Below are 18,962 nucleotides of genomic sequence, written 5' to 3'. Positions count from 1 at the left end.
TCCAAACAAAACGCTTTGGAGCTAATTGTTTGCGTGTATGTACGCATTATACATTTTTTTAAATATTTAAATATGTTATGTAAGAAGTTGTGTACAATAATAAATGAAAAGAAGCCTCCTCATTTTATTTCATCTGCCTGAAAATCATTTCTGTTCATGGCAAAACATTTTATACTGTCTTTCAGATGTCAACGTTTGCTGAGAAACAGTTTTTGCTAGGAAAGAAACAATGAAAACAGGAGATAAGTTTGAAGCTGTCCCAAAACGAGCGATTTAGAGAACTGCATTATTTTCTCATCAGGGCTTTCTAGTAAAAAAGGGCCTTCACAGTCTATGAATAGCCTGGATTTCAGTATAATTTATCTTAAAAGTTTCCCGTAAAAATAATCATTTTTGTGTGTGAAGGTTAATAAAAAATTTTAGTGTGAAAGGAAGTCATAACGTACAATAAACGTGGGGGCAAATAGGTAACGACGAAAATGGGTCCTGTAAATACCTTTATACGACTAAATGAAGGAAAAAGAACAAACCTGTAACTAAAACGCTGATAGTGACTATTACCTGGCAGGCAGTGGCGTTGCCTTCTACATTGCAAATCGAAAGAAAGCGGCAACAGAATATAAAAACAGCAATTTCCAACATTCAAGTATTGTAGTTATTTTAGAATGTTGTCTGAGTTTTAAGTAATAAGTGCAATACAAAAGTTTTAGTGTATCAATTCAAACAACTTGGAATTTAAACGTTAAGCATAGGTATCAATAGTTCCGCCGCTGCCTCGGACGATGGTAAAAGCGGCCAATAACTGTAATCCAAAACTTAGAGTCTTTCACTGGAATAGAACTGTTAGTTTTACTTTCAAAATGAGACCGAAAACTTCAGTCGTTAAAGAGCGCGATGCTTCCCATACAGGATCGCGTTTAGCTTTATATGGAGCTAAACGAGACAGAATTCTTGCTTTTAGTTTGTAAATTTAAGATTACTGATTATTCATCAAGGTCTTCATTGTTACTTGTAACACGTACTCATGCTAAATTGTAAACCCTTTTGATATTATTCACTTCGACTTAAAGCAATCTATGGAATAAGACTCACCGACATGTATCTTTTGTTTAAACACATGCCAGCATTTTGAGGGCATGATTGATTTTTTTTATTGGTAAAATAGATTTTGTAAAGACGTCATTAACAATTCCATGAATTCGGTGTCAAGCTCAACAAACACGTGTTGAATATTCTAAATTACTCTCTTAACATAATTATTATCATATCCGAGATGAAGATAAAAAGACATGATATTTCATGAAAAGTAGTGCTAGTATTACAAACATTTCCACAGCACGGTGAATACATTTTATGAAACTTAGTGCCATGTGTGTTGAGCTTAACTAGATTCACTAAAATTTTACAGGCTTTTGCAGTACTGAAAACCTGAAGGTATTACATTATTGTCAACTTCAAAAATTGGTCATAAGATTCCTCTTTGATATATACAAATAATTGAACGTGAGAAACCTAGAAAAAATTGACAATAAATAATTTTCAACGTATTTTTAGAATATTCTTTACATCTTATTTAGATAGATAATAATCGAGAATGAGTTTTTCACCAACAGAATGTAACCAGAGATTGATAAACGGTGTAAAATATGCTAAATATTATTTATAACTGTAATTCGGAACATCCATGAAGGTGTTGCAGGTTTTCTCAATGGGAGTAGCAAAAGAAAATGACATTTTCTGGATCATAAACTTGAAAGACTATCAAGTAGTTTGTAAACAACTAGCCACTAAAATTCAATGGATTCTAGAGCTTCCTGTCCCGTATAAAAAATACGCATTTGGGTTTTGATTTATCTCTATGAGAGAAAATATAAATCTGAAACGGCAAGAAAGAAGAAAGAAAAATAGGTTGCTCAGTTTTCCGTCTGGTTTGGTTATCTAATATTTAATGCGAAATAATAATACTTCGACTCCGCAGAGACATTTTTGATTTGAATACAATGTAAAGCGAAACCCATCGGGAGTTATGCCCGTTAGTATTTTTAAACTGCAGTTTATGCAATACTGGAAACTATAAAAATTATCATCGTACGTATTTAAATGTGCATTCGTTCAGAATTTAGATTTATGCATTAATATTGAACGAGATTTAAAAATATACGAAATGCACAGGAACATATTGTTATGGGACTTTAATATTTAAAATGTGGCAACAACTAATCAGAGAATAAGAATAATAAATTGCGTTTTTGAATACATAGACGAAATGTCGAGTGTTTCATCTGACATGTCGCAAACAATATGATATCAGAAAGCTACAAGAGAAATACAGAATGACATAAAAATAACCAATATTAACAAAACGAGGTTTATTTTAGTTTCCTTTGGAGATGATATAAAATCTTTGGCATGCTAATATTAGAACAACTCCACAACATGGAGTTTTCTTTCGTAAATAAAACTTCCTCGGAAAATATTGTTTGATTCATACAACAGGAAAGCTTTTGTTTAAGCTCCGATAAACAAGTGAGAATTATTACCTATAAAATTATGAACACTGCGCCCCGTCGGTAATGTTTATTTCCCTAATGAATATTTACCGAGATCTTAAAGAAGGCTTAAGAGATTACGATGTAATTGATGCTAAATAATGTTTGTCATATTCGATAGGAAACCGAAGGCCGCACGTAGGAGTATATGTCGATGGGGTAAAGGAAAAAGAGTACGAAGTGGAAAGCAAAAGCATTGCAGAGGGGAATGAAGGGAGATATTGGGTGAAATACAAATGACGAGACGTCGATGTGAACCTACAAGCTGAATACTGAACAGAGAGCTGCGGTATTGCTTCGTCTCTAGGTCGCTTTGCCATTCCTTCTAGGTAATTTCTAACATTTTCAGACGAGGCAGTTACGTAATAAACGTATTGAAGTTTGTGTAAAAATGAAATCTTGCGAAGTATGTGTTCGTAATATGATTTTCAATGTGCGCGGCATCCTTCCATAAGTGAGCACTCTAACTCACAATCCAAAGTAACACCATTTGCAATTCAAATCCTTATTATTCATTTTTTTTATCTCTTAAGCTTGAATGTCGAGAAAATGTAGCTCCAAGGTGTTTGGAAAATTTAAGCAGACTAAAATGTTATTTCTACTCGATTATTAATAAGGTACCTACTTAAACCGAAAACATAATGAAAACGGACCACAATTTTTATTCGTGCAGAAATACCGAAACATTTTGCCAGATTTCCTGACAAAATGAATTACTCAAGAAAATGGAGGTAGCGTAAAAGATAAAACCAACTGGAAAACGTCGAAAAAAACTCTCACGCACTTAATGAAACAATAACTCAAAGTAACTGGAAGATTTTTTGTAGCATAACAGCAGACGACCCAGTCTGATAGAACTACTCTCAGGAGTGTCGTTATTAAAAAATGAAAGCAAATTTTCTGTGCTTAAAATTTGCCTGTATATGACGCCTAGCTCGAAATATATGGCTTGGCGAATATCAAAGAAATTTAAAGGAATAAAACGAAGAAAAATATTACCGATAATTGCCCTTCTGCATTAAATTTCCTGGCGCCGTCGGGAACGTGATAAGATATATTTTTGACCATTTATTCTTTGTTATCAGATCTATTTGATGCTAGATGTAGTTTCTACTTTACTTTGCCGCTAAGTTAAACACGTTGAATGGTTTGCTTTGAACCTCAAATTCCCTGAAATTTATTATCTATTCGATATTCTTTTAGCTGTGCTAATTCTCTTTTCGGTATGTCTCGTCTCAGCCACGTTTCGGAAAGGCAATATTTGCGTGGAAATTTAGTAACTGCTTCTAGCAAAACCATTGAAATTTGTCACAAATTAAAACGACTAGGACAACAACTAACACGATTTTCGTGTTAAACTTTTCGGAATTTAATGAAGTTAAGGGCATTACAAAAAGATAATTTACTAAATCGGATGAAATGAATAATAAACCGTATTTTTATGTAAGGAACAGCAGTTAGTTAGCTTTATTATTTGAAAAGACACGCATTGTGTAGAATTACCAACAGTAGAACTCGGTAAAGCGTTTCAATATAACCAGTACTTCCCCATCAGAACAAATTTACGAGTAGCAAAGGACTTGTAACACCTGACACTAAACTAACTAATAGACTAAAATTAATAATGGAGGCACTTTTAACTTATAATTAATTGAACTTTATTTATTAGTCAGTTTAGTGTTAGTTCAGCATAATGAGGGCAGTAATAATGAGGACTTTTGGAACATCCAGTTAATTAATTAGTTTATTAGTTGATTCGGTGTTAGACATTTTTATTTCTTTATTACCTTGAACTTGTTCTGATAATGAATAATGCTCATATTGTAACCTTTTCAACAGATGAGTCGCTCAACTCATTTCTCACTGAAATCGTCTTCATGGGTTTTATACTCGTATCGATATACAAAAAAATGGAAGATGTTTAGAATAATGTTTGGTTTTTGCTAAATACTTTAAATAAAATTTTCTAATATATGTTCGTGTGAAACTGATCCATAGAAACAAACATTAGAAAGTTGACTGGAAGTATAATTTAAAAAGAAATCGCAAAACCATTACATTTTTTTGTGCAAGGTAGGTGTTGAACCTTGCTGATGAAATCCGTAACATCCATATTTCATATACATTTTATGGGCTTTCAAAGTTATGGAGTTTGTCTGCAACTTTGAACATCCAATTTAATAAAAAAATGTATACGTGTAGAGGTATAAAAGCTAAAATGTTATTATGCCAACTTTATATCTAAAGGCTACTTTAGACAATAATATGACTCTAAATACGAACACAAATATTACAGCAAACATCTCAAAATTGTTCAATGTTATGAATGTTGACGGTAACACTGGAAAGGAAACTTATGCGAGCAAAGCTTGGCTATGTGCTATAACTTTTGTATAAACGAGAGGAGCAGTCTATTTATATGCAGTTAAAACTTTAAGCACTTTTGTGCGGTTATGGTCAAGCCAAGGTTATTAATCTTATTCTACCTGTTATATAAGGAAATAGAGAATACATTTTGCGGTCTTCAAAGTTGGACATGCTCGTTTTTATATTTTCTCTATTTCTATGCACTGTTACATGTGGAAGTAAGGTGGAGGTATTTTAACGACCCTTATATCGGTAAAGTACAGTTTATGCTGCAAAATATTCATGTTGGGCGGAACGAGTTTTTAATAGGGATATTTGAATTTTAGATTACTTAATAAATATTTCTTTGTCATGCTACGATTAAATGCTAAAACAGTAAATTGCCGTATTCCTGCAGAGGGCATATATGTTCAAGCGACACAATCATTGAGGGAAAAATTCTTTTTCAGTTTGAAAGGAAAACTGTTCATTCTTTGGGAATAATTAATTACTTTGCGAGTTTTCCTTCCGATTAAATCCACATCACTTCTTTCCGTGGCATTTTTGGGTTAACGGATAACCAAACGTTCAGCAACAAAAAATCCATCTGCCTACTAATGTCAGGGCTACAAAATGTGGGGTAAAAGGTATCTCTCATGAGGGCCAACAAATATCTGATTAAAAAAAGTTTCCTTTGAAACTTCCCCCTAAAACGAAGAGTATTTTATTATATAACTCGAGAGAAATCGCTAAATCATTCTTCTAGCTTTTCTATGCATAAAAGTTGCAAGGATTTGTGGATTCCTTTTTCGCGGTAATGCAATATTAAAATCTGGAAAAAGCTTTATGTTTATAACACTGCGCGCCACTAAATTTATGCCAAACGCCATTTACATATTCCCTTTCCTACAATAGGTATGTATATGAATGGTTTATGTTTTGGCAAACCTCTCGTGGCCCATTGCATTTGACCTACAATATTTCGTTTTAATACTTTCCGACATTGGTCAATACCCCAACTCGACGAAGTAATTCTGCTCAATCTTTTGCGTGTACATATTAGTTGTTTAACGCACGAGTTTGCTAATGCTAATGTGAAAAATAATCAAAAGATTTTAACGCGTCAACGAAGTGAACTTTTTAGCTTATAAAAGTTGAGATTATTAACCACTCATTAATACAGTGAGTCCCAAATCGACTCTATTTATATGAGAATCTTGGTTACCATAAGAGATACAAAGTCGGTTGGATGGGAAAAGTTTTAGAGAATTTTATGAGAAACTCATATCTGATTTAAAAATTGATGTAGATTTTACCGTTCTCCAGAAAAATAGAAAAAAGTGAAACGCTGTAATTTTAACTTTGAGGTGTAGTTTCTAAAGCAAGTTCTGGTGTAGAATGCAACAACGTATCAAAAATAATTCTATCGACATTTGTTTCCGAGTTCTGTACGGTAACTTTGTAAACTTTTGCATTTTATGAAAGCGGTTAAAAAGACCTTTTCAACGATGTACTTGTTGACACAATCATTTGGTTTCTGAAGTGCACAGTGAAAGTTTAAAAATTTTTCTCATATTAACATTTGGAAGACTTCGACACTTAGAGTAGTAATTATCTTTTGTATTGCATGATGGGAGACATGATTTGCAAGTGAAATTTCTGTGCCAAATCGGTCTATCAAAACAGCAACAAATTATTCAAACGATGACAAAGTGGACATGGTAGAACTCTATTTCAAATTAAACAGAAAGGCAACTGCAGCAGTCCCGTAACGTGCACAACAGTTTCCCTAGCATAATTATGTACATACATATGTAGGTACAAACTAACTGATTCCATTGAGAAAATAGATGAATTTTAAATGTTTACAAATCGTCGATTATTTACAATTTACAACACTACAACAAGGCTGCAAGTGCTCTACTTTTATGAAATAGAGATCCATTAAGGTTTTTGAAACGCTTTTCGAAATTGCACAAATTCGAAGTGGAGTTTATAAGAATTTACAAAGTTACCATACAGAACTCGGAAACCAAAGACGATGGAATTGTTTTTGGCACGTCGTCGTATTCTACATAAAAAGTGCCAAAATAAAAATTTATCTTCCAAATCACTTTAGGTTTGGCATAGATACTACAGGGCAAAGTTAGAAATGCAGTGTTTTACTTCTATCCATTTGTCAAGAAAACGGGGAGATCCGAAGCAATTTTTAAACCAGGAGAAATTTCTTAGAACATTCTTGTTTGTTCTATTATGTTTATTGAAAAATGATCATTCGTACAGCAAATAATATTCCAGTCAGTCTCCGCGATCCATCGTGTTTACATTTCCATTTTCACCTATTTCTATACACAGAATAATTTCAGCAATCCATTTTCACGTAAAAGTCCTCTCTGAAATATTTAAACGTTTTAATTGATTTTCTCTCGTGCTCATCCCCAATATTTTCATTTGCCATTTTTTTTACAGCTTTCATACCTCTATCCTTCTTATTGATTAGTTGATCGGCTTGTTTGCTTATTTCTAAATCATAATCTAGCGTGACCAACCAGCGTCGTCTCGAGGGGGTGTGCGTTAACAGTATTTCATTTGCCTCTCAACCCACGTTGCGTCATGTCGCAAAGGTGTAACAGATCTGGGAACGTCAGGCTCAAGAACAGCTTACGAAGCAATTTACTTCACAGTTAAATAATGCACCTCAATCAGGTTTAAAAAAATGAAGGGCCCAGTTAACGAAGCACACATCCCCACGACGTTTCGACCAACAGAGCGTTTGCAACTGTTGCGAAGGTCTTAAGTACCAGGGCTGAGGGCCAACGCAACATAGGCGTACTACGGCTTAGAAGCGATTATCGGTTAATTTATTGTATATCCTTTTGGAGCGTAACATTTAGTTGAATAGTGAGATGGGTCTTCTATTGGTATGTTGCCGTCATACCAATTTAACGAAACGGGATTGGACCTAAATTCTACTTCTTTCAAGGAAAAGGGGGTGAAAGTTCTATTATGCGGAGCCACATGTTTTAGAGAATAATGGATGCCGAACTCTGGCCATACGGCTAAAAAATCATCAAGTACGTGGGCGTAGCATAAGGGTACACGACAAAGGAAATAAATTAAATAAGGTGTTTTTCCATGAAAAGGATTTAAAACTGACTATTGTCATCAGATTCTAAGCTTTCCACGATGGGGAGTAGAAGTAACAGGATAGAATGCTATAATAGCAAACATTAATAAACTAATCCGAAGCAGCTAAGTTTAGATTAAAGTAATAGTCGTTTCCTAAACACCACCTTTAATTTCTACCCCAACCTCTAAGATGCATTGTTCTTGTTCGTCTTATAAAATAGCTTAATGACAAAACTTTTTGTTCCTTTGTGCCTTGTAAAATATTGCTTGCTTCTTGCATCAAGAATTCTCTAAACGTTATTAAATATATATTTCAAGTCTCGCGATAACTAGTCTTAATCACTGAAAGAATTTTTAAACTGCATTTTCCCGACCTACTTTAAACCCATAATACTTTATTTTGTTTTTCGCTCGGAGGATTAACCAGTGAATTAAACAGTATCTTTGTAAGAAACGCATTACTTTAATTACTGTTTTTGTCTGGACGGTTTTGACTTTAGTGTATTTTGAGTTTTTTAGGGGAGGGCTGAGCGATCACGCCGAAATAATTAAGTGGATTTTCATTTGGTAGATCACGGCATTATTATGCTCGCAGCGCACCCCAGAGAATGTGAATCAGTCCGAGTCCACATAAAGCATTAAAATAACATAAATGGTTTGAAATAACACATTAACTATAATGTATGTGCTATCTGAATAATCTGGCCTCTCCAAATGGTTGTGTAAATATACGAATGGGCAACTTGGCAACGGATAATATGTTTGTTGCGACTGCGGTTTTCGACTGATCACCAGTTGGTCGAAATAATGGGCAACGCGCAGTTGGATTCCTGATCACATGAACGACAAACATCTATATAAAAACATCACCATCCGAATTTCTGATTTATTATCGCCGCTATTTTCTCGACTCCATAATTTATCGCCCCAACCTAGGATTGACCGAACGGATAAATAATCTAAATTGAATCTGTTTCCCACGCAGAAGACACGTTCGCTGAAAAACAATTAACATCTTCCTCAGCAAAAGAATTATATAAGAACGTGCATCCTGGTGGAGGGTGAGTTAGTCGCTCTTTGGGCATGCGACACATTTTCGAATCAACAAAACATTTTCGGTTGTCCAATCTTTATAAAGGGTGAGTATAACTTCTTTAATACGGTCCGACAAGAACGGAGCTAAAACTAATTATAACGTCTGAAATTTGGGAAGTGACTAATTTCAGTTTAACTGTAAATGCTATTAGTTAGAAAGGACGTTACGAGAGGAAAATGCGGTCGCAGATACTTTGGTTAATATTAACTTATGGGTGAATAAATATGCGATAACTGGAAATTTTCTAGTGTGTAAAGCACCTAGTAGCAAATACATATATTTATTAAACTTTGATATTGTACGAGAAGTTCCGTTGTGTAGCGAAACAAAAAGCGGAAGAGCCAATTTAACTCCCAGCGAAACTGTTATTACGTAGGTAGTGGAAACAACTCGAGAAACTGTCACAAATTCAGTATTCCCGCATCATTTGTGTTATGCTCAACAAATTTTAGTCTCGACAAAACAAGAAGCGAATATCGAAATAGATGGGAATTTATTTTGATGAAATCGTATGTGTCCCTCGAAGGGAACGTGCCAACAGTAACTGGAAAAACCTTTGACGTCTTACAACTCGATTGCTTTAAAAATTTATTTGTCAGGGATGTCTTTTTCACTTTTACGCGTCTTTGGAATGCGGCTCAAAATTGCCATTCTCGCTTCGAAAGAATGAAAATAGCAGTTTATGTTTAGTGACGTATTACTCAAGTATGTTGCCTAGAGAAAAGGAAAGTACCTAAAGAGGATTGCCATTGCGGGATGTATGTAGACACGGAGTACGAAAAACAACGGTCCAAACAGGAGCCATTGCGAGTCGGAAGGAAAAAAAATAGCCATTCGGCCAAACTTGACCCGTGCGAAAGTTGGGTCCTACTGGGTGTTAAAGTAATTTTTCTATTCATCCCGAGGGGATTTGTCTCTCCGACATATCCAGGATTCAAAACGTCCGCTTAACTCGAGCCCAAGGAGACTCAGATTTCTGAGGTTCATATCGTACTTGCAATATTCATAGTGACAGTTTCTTTCCATAATATCTCTCTCATATTGGCGTCGACCTCTGGAATTGCGGTCAGAAAGCGCTTCGTAAAACGCTCGATTCGCAAGTCATTCTTCTAGGTAAAAATTGCGCACTTTTTAGAAATTGGGACGATGGCTGCGCACCCAAAAACCAAAATCCAAAATTTCAAACTAAAAAAGGAAGAAAATATTTGATAACGTGTGGAAATGTTTTAATTAGTCCAAAAAAAAAATGTGGTTCTTGGCGCGTATGGTATAGTGAGAGCAGCAATTCTTCCTTGGGTTTCCTCTTGCGCAATGGTTTGGATAACCACACCTGCCAATTCTGCTAATTATAGCAAACGTTTTTATCTGCCCGAAACTCAAAATAATAAATGCGGGCCTATCAAGTGTGAGAGTGAAATAGAATAATTGAACGTCGCGAACAAATTCTGAAATATTATTCGATGGAAATAGTCCATATTGAGGATAAAAATTCATTCCATGATGGAATATCATTAGTCTTCCACTATCTGAAATAGGTGTAATGGAAGTAGCGTTTTAAAAGTGCTTTATCTCCCTCTCTAAAAGCATTGCCTCAATTATAGATAGATCTGAAAGTTTAGTTATGTCTTTGTTATCTATAGGAACGCATTTTTCCCTTCGGTGACTGTATACTTTGCTGTGGCGATATATTATTTACAAACTCATTTTGTGAGACTTCCTGCTAAACATACCGTTTGTTTATTTCAAAACTCTTGATACGGTCAGGTTTGAAAAGCAATTTTGTGTTGCAGTCACCTCTGGGAATTCGTTTTACAATCCACGATCGGTCACTTGCCAAATTTACCCTGAAGGGAGTAATTTTGGTTGTTTTGTTGTCACAATTCCGCTATGTCAACGTTATCTTTCAAGTTTCGAAATTTCAACGTGGCTTCATGCTTCATGAATGCACCCCTCTGCATGGACGTGGAGGCATACGATCGTAGAAAAATTATTTTACACGGCCGAGTAATCTGATAAAATCTCTCACTTGCTTCGGGCTTTTTTTTAACTGAAAGAAAATCAGATCGTCATAGATTGGAAAGGCCACAAACAGTGAAAATTGCTGTGAACGCAGCTAATATCAAAGCGAACTAATAACCTCTAATTACTGCTGATTGTCACTATATCCAATTTTCTTTCATTGCACTTTGCAAAGTGCATTAAACGTGGTTTATCTTTTACTCTCGGATAATTATCTAGAAAGATTTTATTTCTCTCGCAACTACGAAATTAGATTTCCGTCGAATTCCAGTTTCGATTTTCTCGAAATTGGTTTCTACAAGGACTTTACATCTTAATTTGGCACATTAAATACTCCGTCTCGTAATGGGAAATTAGGTAATTTGTCTACTCTCGGTTTTTTCTCGATATATAGTTTTTTGTTTTAATTTAGTATCAGATTCATTATGAGACAGTTCTTTAAACTGTTTCCATGATACGTTTGAAGTTAATTTTTTTAATGGCTTTTTTTCCATCAGGGGTTCCTCTCTTCGTATTATATAAAAGAAAGAGGAAAAGAACTCGTTTTATGCCCCTTCCGTGGCATCTTTTCTTCTCCCTTAATGACTTTTCTTTAAAGACTGATGTTTTAAATAATTATAAGCCTGGTGCTCAAGGGAAAGTTAGTTCAACCTCACCGATAGTTAATTAATCTCCATGCCAGGTTTTATTTGAAAATTGCGAATATGTTCAAATAGAGCAGACCTTGGTAGTTAATGAGGTGTTTCAGTCGACGCCATTGAGCTTGAAAAAGTTTGATCAAAACAAAAGGCCTTTTAAGAACGGAACTGATTACGTTATCTGGTAGTTAAATATTTGAATAATACAAGTGAGTTTAATTCTCTGGCTGGTGACATTTTGCCGGCGGAGGTATTTTAACTTAAATATTTAATATGTAAATGAAATTTATTTCACCAAATAAATTTACCTCATCTTGGGGCGCGAATTTATTAAAATTTACATAATACGGTTAAAACAAGTAATTTCGTTAACTAATAAAAATCCCCGTCCACGAAACCATCAATCCTTGCATTAAAAGCATTAACCCCCTATTAACCCAATTTGTTGAATTCGCTGTGACGCGTTATCAAAAATAATGGAAACCCTCGTTGTGTTTAACCCCGAAAACGCATATTATTGATTCTCTTTCAATTCGCTTCTTTAATAAATTTGACTCCCCTCGTCCAATAAATTATCGGCTTTTATTAATTTTTCTAAATGATCAAATATTTGCTCGAAACAAAAATATTCCAATCTCTTGAAGCATATTTTTTACACTCTTAAAAGGGGGCATATTTTTTAACTCAATAAAAAGGTGCAATTATACAGATAAATCAAAAGGAATCAGTTAATATTTGTTGATATTTTTTAAATGAATTTAACAGTTCCTCTAATTTGTATTTTCCGTACTTGTCAGAAACTGCACCAGCGCCTTGAATGTGGTTTTGCTACAAATAGTGCAACGTGAAAATTAATTTATCCCATGATTTTTAGGTAATTGATTCAAACTATAGAACTGCAACAATGAGTGACGAGGCAGTTTGGTTTAGGTATATAACGAGCTGTCTAAAATTCGAATGATTAGTTTAGGGTTCTAGAAAAGCCCTAAGGGCTGTGTGCTGTTTCGAAATTTTGGAAGACTGAATCATCATGCCTTGCAGCTCTAAATTGTCAGCTCCCGTTAATTTTTATACAAATTATTTTTCATTTAAACAAACGTCAAAAGATAATATTTCTTGTCCTATTTAATGTTAATTTTGAATTAAAAAATTTATAATTTGCAAAATAGTTCACGGTGGAGGAGAGGAAAGGGGGGGCTTAGTACTCTCACCGTATATAATTCAACATGAAATGGATCACGGCTTATTACTTACTAAAGGAGCTAGGTTGCGTTAATAGAATTAAATAAAATAATATTATTTTTTTAACTAAAAGTTCAAAAATTATCAAAATTTAGTAAATAAGATGAAGGAGACTATCTTTCCTTTTCTCTATTCTTGGTCAGTTAATTTAAACTGTTTCATTTTATTAATTCTCCGTGCGAAATTCATTTAATGCTGCCAATTAATAAGGCTTAAATGCCATAAACCTTGAGGAGGAAATATGCGTCTCATTACCTAATTAGAATAATAGATTTACCTGTCACAAAGAATCTGCTGGCTATGGTCATCGAGGCGACGTCAGATGAGAAAATCGTTCTAGAAAAAAACATTTTTCTTGAGATTAAGTTAATAACAAGTCGAAACTATAGTTGATTAAAAATTCAAGAAAGAAGCAGCAAATCTATCTCTATACTTTAAGTTGAGAGAACACAATATACCATTGAAGGGAAAAGCTATTTCTTGCGAAGAAAAAATTAGTGACTTTATATTTGTTGTACGTATTCGTGCATAGACATTAAAAATTCCAAACATAAACACAACATAGAAGGCAAGTTATCGTGACTTCCTCTACAATAGGGAATTAACTCATTTCTTTGATTACATCAAAATACACAACTAAATAACGTCTTCAAGTTCTTCAAAATTGCAGGTTTTAAAGGATTATTAGTAGTATTTGAAATCCAAATAGGCACACTTTTGTATGGTACGAAATTTTTAAATGCTCATACTTTGATTTAGAAGCATTAATTTCTAAATTTAATTTTAGGACAAGTTCCCTTATTTTACTTAATTTAGGTTAGGTCAACCTACTTTAACTCAAGCAATCGTTTGCGTAACTCGTATCTTAATAAAATAACGCCTTTTCAAAATTTATTTATTGCTGTTTTAAACCTAAAAGCTTATCTCTTAAAACAAGAAGTTAATTATATAATTAATATGTTGTAATTATACACAAAATGTTGATTTTCGAAAAGTAATAAATCATCTACAAAAAAAATTTCAAGGTCACAACAGGAATTTAATTACTCAGAACCTCTACCGATATTTTCTTAAAATTAAGTTTTAGCGCAGTTTAAATAAGTACTTAATGTACTTTCTGTATTATGATTGGCGATTTTTGAAAAATCAAAGCTATCTTCGTACGTGAATGGATAAGAATTCATTCTCATATGTGCAACGTCTTTTACTGGCAATTTTGTCGTGAATTAATTCATGAAGATATTTGCGAAGTTATTTGGAAGTTGTAAAACGTACACGAATTTTAGTGAAATTTTGTTTCTTCTTTTTTTATCTCCGTATCTCTGATTTTTCATAAACTGAATGCGCTCAGGAAGCACTGTAATTGAGTATTTTACTGTATTTTTGCCTCCAATGGCAAGAATGATTTTGCACTCACTCTTTCAACTTAAAAGCCACCATAAATTTTATGATGGTTAGTTTTTTATTTTTTAGTAAAACAGCCGGTATTTTGTGGCGCTTCAATGCCTTTTTCACCTCACCCTAGCAGCTATTATATTCATCCCCAACAGCCAGTTAGGAAATGCAAGCTTGAGATATTAAAAATAGTCATTTATAATAATGTTTTCATCAATCTTTCGACACGTTTTTCTTGATAGTTAGAATTATTTATGACCAGTATGACTAGGCATATTTGTAAATGTTTTAAAATGGGGAAAAATTTATTTATGGTCATATTTGAGTCGATGTTTTCGGAACGATCGAGAAGGGGAGTTAAATGACTGGGAAACTACCATTACGAGCATGGAAAGACGTAAAATGCGAAAGCCAAGAAACTTAGGTACGTTCTCCTCCGGACAATTACCCAAATTATAAATTTTCGGTTATATGCATGTGTGCAGTTATGAAAACTGCTTTCGGAAGATTTTAGGACTATTTATGTCTCCGTTTCTAAACTTAATTGATCGGAGTTCTCAAAGGAAATGTTTGATATCGATTGTCGCAGCAAATACTTGGTAGCAAATTTCGCCGAAACGCCGAAACAAATAAAGCGGGTTGAAGATTTCCAGAAAAGGATACCCGTAATCACACAAAGAAGTTTATCGGTCCACTAAACCTGACCCTTGTCATATCAAGTGTAGTTTTAAAAAATTGACAAATTGTTCAAGGATCATCCCAGTGAATTTTCCACTATTCCTGCCAAAGCGATTTTGCGACATGTCATCAGTGGCGAATCAAAACATATTTTTCTGCTCAAGTATAAAGCGACTTTCAATTTTTAAGATCAGGTTATACGCTTATTAAAAACAATTTCCAAAGGTGCATTCAACGTCACGATTCAATTACTAGCATTTTCTACTATAAGCCAAGACTCGAGTCCTCGCTTTTCACAATATTAACTTCTTCGAATTTTACTTACACTGCAGCACAATTTAATTCAAAACAAAAGAGTTGAGCTCCTTATTAAAAAATCCAAGGCAAATTGAACAATTACCCTAAAATATTCGGAGCAAGGAAAAATCGACTTAGAATATAACACCTTCACGTTCGACAATAAAAGTTGATTTGTAAGGACCAATTCGTCACGATTTTGGGTGGAGCTTCAATTAAATGTTTATAAACAGCACACGACCCTTTTGTTTCCCGTTTTCGTAAACTTTCGCCATTAGTTGTTGTTTAGGAATTTAATGGTTTTCTTCGATAAACACTGGTTTATAAGGTACTTTACTGCCATGCTTGGGTTAATTTGCAATATCGACCTTAACGCCAAAATGTATCCGCTAACGTTTCAAACAATTATGAGAAAAACATAATAATCGATCCTCATTAAGTTCTTGTGCGGCAATAATCCTGGCCCAAGTGTTGTTTTTGCTCTTAGGTAAAACTGAAATGGGTGTTTTATCTACTTGAACATATTTTATGTTCTCGCTTTATTATATAAGGAGAAATGTTCATCAAGGCAGCTTTTCTCAGTCCGACAATTAATGCCTCACATTAGACGGTTTTTGTTGGCTATATAACCGAGGCTTTTCTCCTCTTCTGGGACAATGATTGGTTGGAAAATGTAATTCCACATAACAAAGTGGTTTAGTTTAGTTTATTAACTAATGATGTAAGACCATTAACCGAGGGGTGATTTGAGGCACATTTTTATGCAAACAGGAGATTTGTTTTCAATTTTATGGCAAATGGGCCTCGCTAGCGGCTTGAGATAAATCTAACGTAAGCTTCCTCAAAAGCTATCAGATCTCTAGGGGTCCTTGACTGAAAATACAGAGGAAAATATATTCTATACGAGATGTGCTATTCTAGGCAAAAAAATACAGACGCTTCATCACCCCCTCAACTGATTTACATTTTCTGCTTAAATAGAGTCGAGAAACAAATTGGACCTGAACGCGATTCTGATTAAGCATCACGTAATCCTTGTATCAGTCTACAAGAGCGTAAACATCGAAAAACCTTCGAGGCTAATAAACACGTGTCAAATGCCATGTGTCTTTACCATGTTGGGTTACTAATTACTCTATTTTGTGTTTAATCGGCATGGCATAAACCTTTTTTTTTATCTCAACTCTATTTTTGTCCTCATTAATTGGTGTTTTTGTTTCGAGGTATGCCCCTACCCAACAGCTTAAAAAATTAACAAGTACCTTAATCTAAATGCAAAATAGCTGCCCATAAGTCGATTAAATAATGATATTAAAAGGTATCCTGCCCACGCCATTGAACCTAATTATGCCCCATTGTTTCCTCGAAAAGAAAGCTAATTAATCCCGTTTGAAATTCATCAACTTCGACGAAACAATAAAGACTAACTTCCATTTTTACTTGTCTGGTTTCGGGGTTCATTACTTTAAATTTGTACTTATTGTTTTGAAAAGGATTGGAACGAAACAAGCTAAATTATCCCTAATAATCCCCGCTAAACAGCCACATTCCTTTCGACAACGTTAACGGGATGTTTTCTCATTAACTTCCAGACCTGATTTTTCCAAATTAAGTTCGCTCTTGAAGTTGTATCATTTCTCAGATATGAAAGTATACAATTTAACGCCGACAAGTGTTTAATTAAGAGTAAATATGCGATTAAGCCTACGTATAAACATAAGGACAGAAGGAACAAGTTAGAAAATATGAAAGGAAAAATTTATCCGTTCCATCAGATGATGCGCTACAAAAGAAGTTTCTCAGTGACACTAACCATTTCTGAGAAATTCCACCGCAAACATATTTTAGATAGGTTAAGTTTTCGTAGATTAATTTTTTCTTATACTGTCTGAAATGATCTAAACTAGTCGACTGGAAAGTTGCTTTTTACTCCCATTATGCCGCGTTGCTCACGTAAATTAATCGTGTCCGGAAAATCTTGTTCACCTTATATATTATTGTTAGATACCAATAAACGTTAGCTTGTAACATTTAATTTTGACTTAGTTACTATTAGTCTTCGATTACTAGAACGAATTCTCTAAGGAAACCGTAAAAACTAAAATTACAGAGAGCACAAATTATTCAAACGCCCAAAACACCACGTGAAGCTTGGAAATACCATTTTCTATATTTAGAAGAAAGTAAATAAAAGAAGCCAGAAACGTGGATCACTAATTATATCTGCCATTAATGGAAGCCATTAAGGGAAAGGGAAGGTAATAAAACCTTATAAAATGCGTGAAATAAAGGCAAAATAAAAAAGGGAAGAAAAGATCAAAATCAAGTATAAAGACAAAAGGAGGCAAAATGCTGGACCGCAGACGATAATTACCAGTAGAGGTTTTTGGTTTACCACTGATCGACATTCATCGTCGTTTTAATCTGGTGACCACATTAACAGAAGAATAATTAATCGCAATGGAAATAGAGAAAACTAATTTAACAGTTAAAAACATGGTTACCGTTTTGTAGTATTTTCAGTTCCATTTCGACCATGATGCCCCTTTAGTAATGTGTGTCTATACATAGTAGACCATGCAGTGAAGGGATAAAAATAAAAATATTTGCCAGTTCTTGCATCCAAATATATTTCAACAATGATTCAGCGATGTTAAAATCAAAGCCTTTTTTAATGTTAATGTTTCATTCCCATTATGACCACCGGAATGTCAATAGCGTTTTTTTTTGGCGTTTCATATTCTGAGTGATTAATTTTTTCATTTGAACTGCTATATGGTGAGAAATTGGTAACGTCACTTGATGCACAGATGATACTATTTTCTTGGTCTCGGACGGCCTCCAAATGGTTATTTAACGATAAAAGTCACATAGCCGAAAATAGACATAAAGAATCTCTTTCCGGCGGCTCGTCCATCGATTTGGGTCGCGTTTAACCACGTCATCCCTCGCGGGGTTCATCAGTGACGGTTTTTCTTTAACCTCCGTTCTTATGCTTTCATAACATAATCTGTTTTTTATACCGCAAACATCAAACCTACCCTCGTGTTTCCCTTGTCCCTTCTTCGCCTCGGTTTCCACGAACGATAAATACTGCGTGTATAGGAAAACCATATTCGCACATCTCTTTTTCTCGACGTCGGAATTTCAGTCACGATATTAGTTATCGAGAACTCTCGGGGTTGTCCTTTGAAATTGAAAATTTAATTTTTTTAAGTGCACACTTTCCATGTGGAAGTTCAAATTTATTATTTTTTCCGCCAGCTCTTTGGCTTAAATGATAGGAAATGGAATTTATTTACTGACGACTAAAATAAACAAAATCTAATCAATCTTGCCCCCAAAAGGTACTTTATAAATTTAAGTTTTTCAAGCGACCGCCAGAAATACGTCTGTATACTTCTCTTAATTACTTTTCACCGTTCTGGTCAAAATTTTGACTGAGTTAACTGGGAGGTGGACTTGACAATCGAAATATTACTTTGTCCAACGGAAGGACACTGATTTATGTGATTTTGTTTTTAAACCTACGTTGAGAAATAAAAAGTCATTCATCAAATATCACTGTTTAAA

General features: G+C 34.3%; 2 protein-coding genes across 4 annotated transcripts in view; one reads left to right on the top strand and one right to left on the bottom strand.

Moving 5' to 3' along the window:
- The window catches only part of LOC136350654 (lachesin-like), a 237,078-nt gene that overhangs the window by 41,260 nt on the left and 176,856 nt on the right, over positions 1 to 18,962 (top strand). The window lies entirely within an intron of this gene.
- Positions 1 to 18,962, bottom strand: part of LOC136350646 (lachesin-like) — a 314,414-nt gene that overhangs the window by 246,267 nt on the left and 49,185 nt on the right. For both annotated transcript variants that reach the window (XM_066302592.1, XM_066302594.1), the window contains exon 2: positions 13,297 to 13,355. The gene's annotated coding sequence lies outside the window, so the exon portion shown is untranslated. The remainder of the gene's footprint in view (positions 1 to 13,296; positions 13,356 to 18,962) is intronic.

This window comes from Euwallacea fornicatus, chromosome 3 (genome assembly GCF_040115645.1).
Source record: "Euwallacea fornicatus isolate EFF26 chromosome 3, ASM4011564v1, whole genome shotgun sequence".
NCBI lineage: Eukaryota > Metazoa > Arthropoda > Insecta > Coleoptera > Curculionidae > Euwallacea > Euwallacea fornicatus.
The sequence above is the reverse complement of the archived record's forward strand: the minus strand, read 5'-3'. Positions and strand labels throughout refer to the sequence as shown.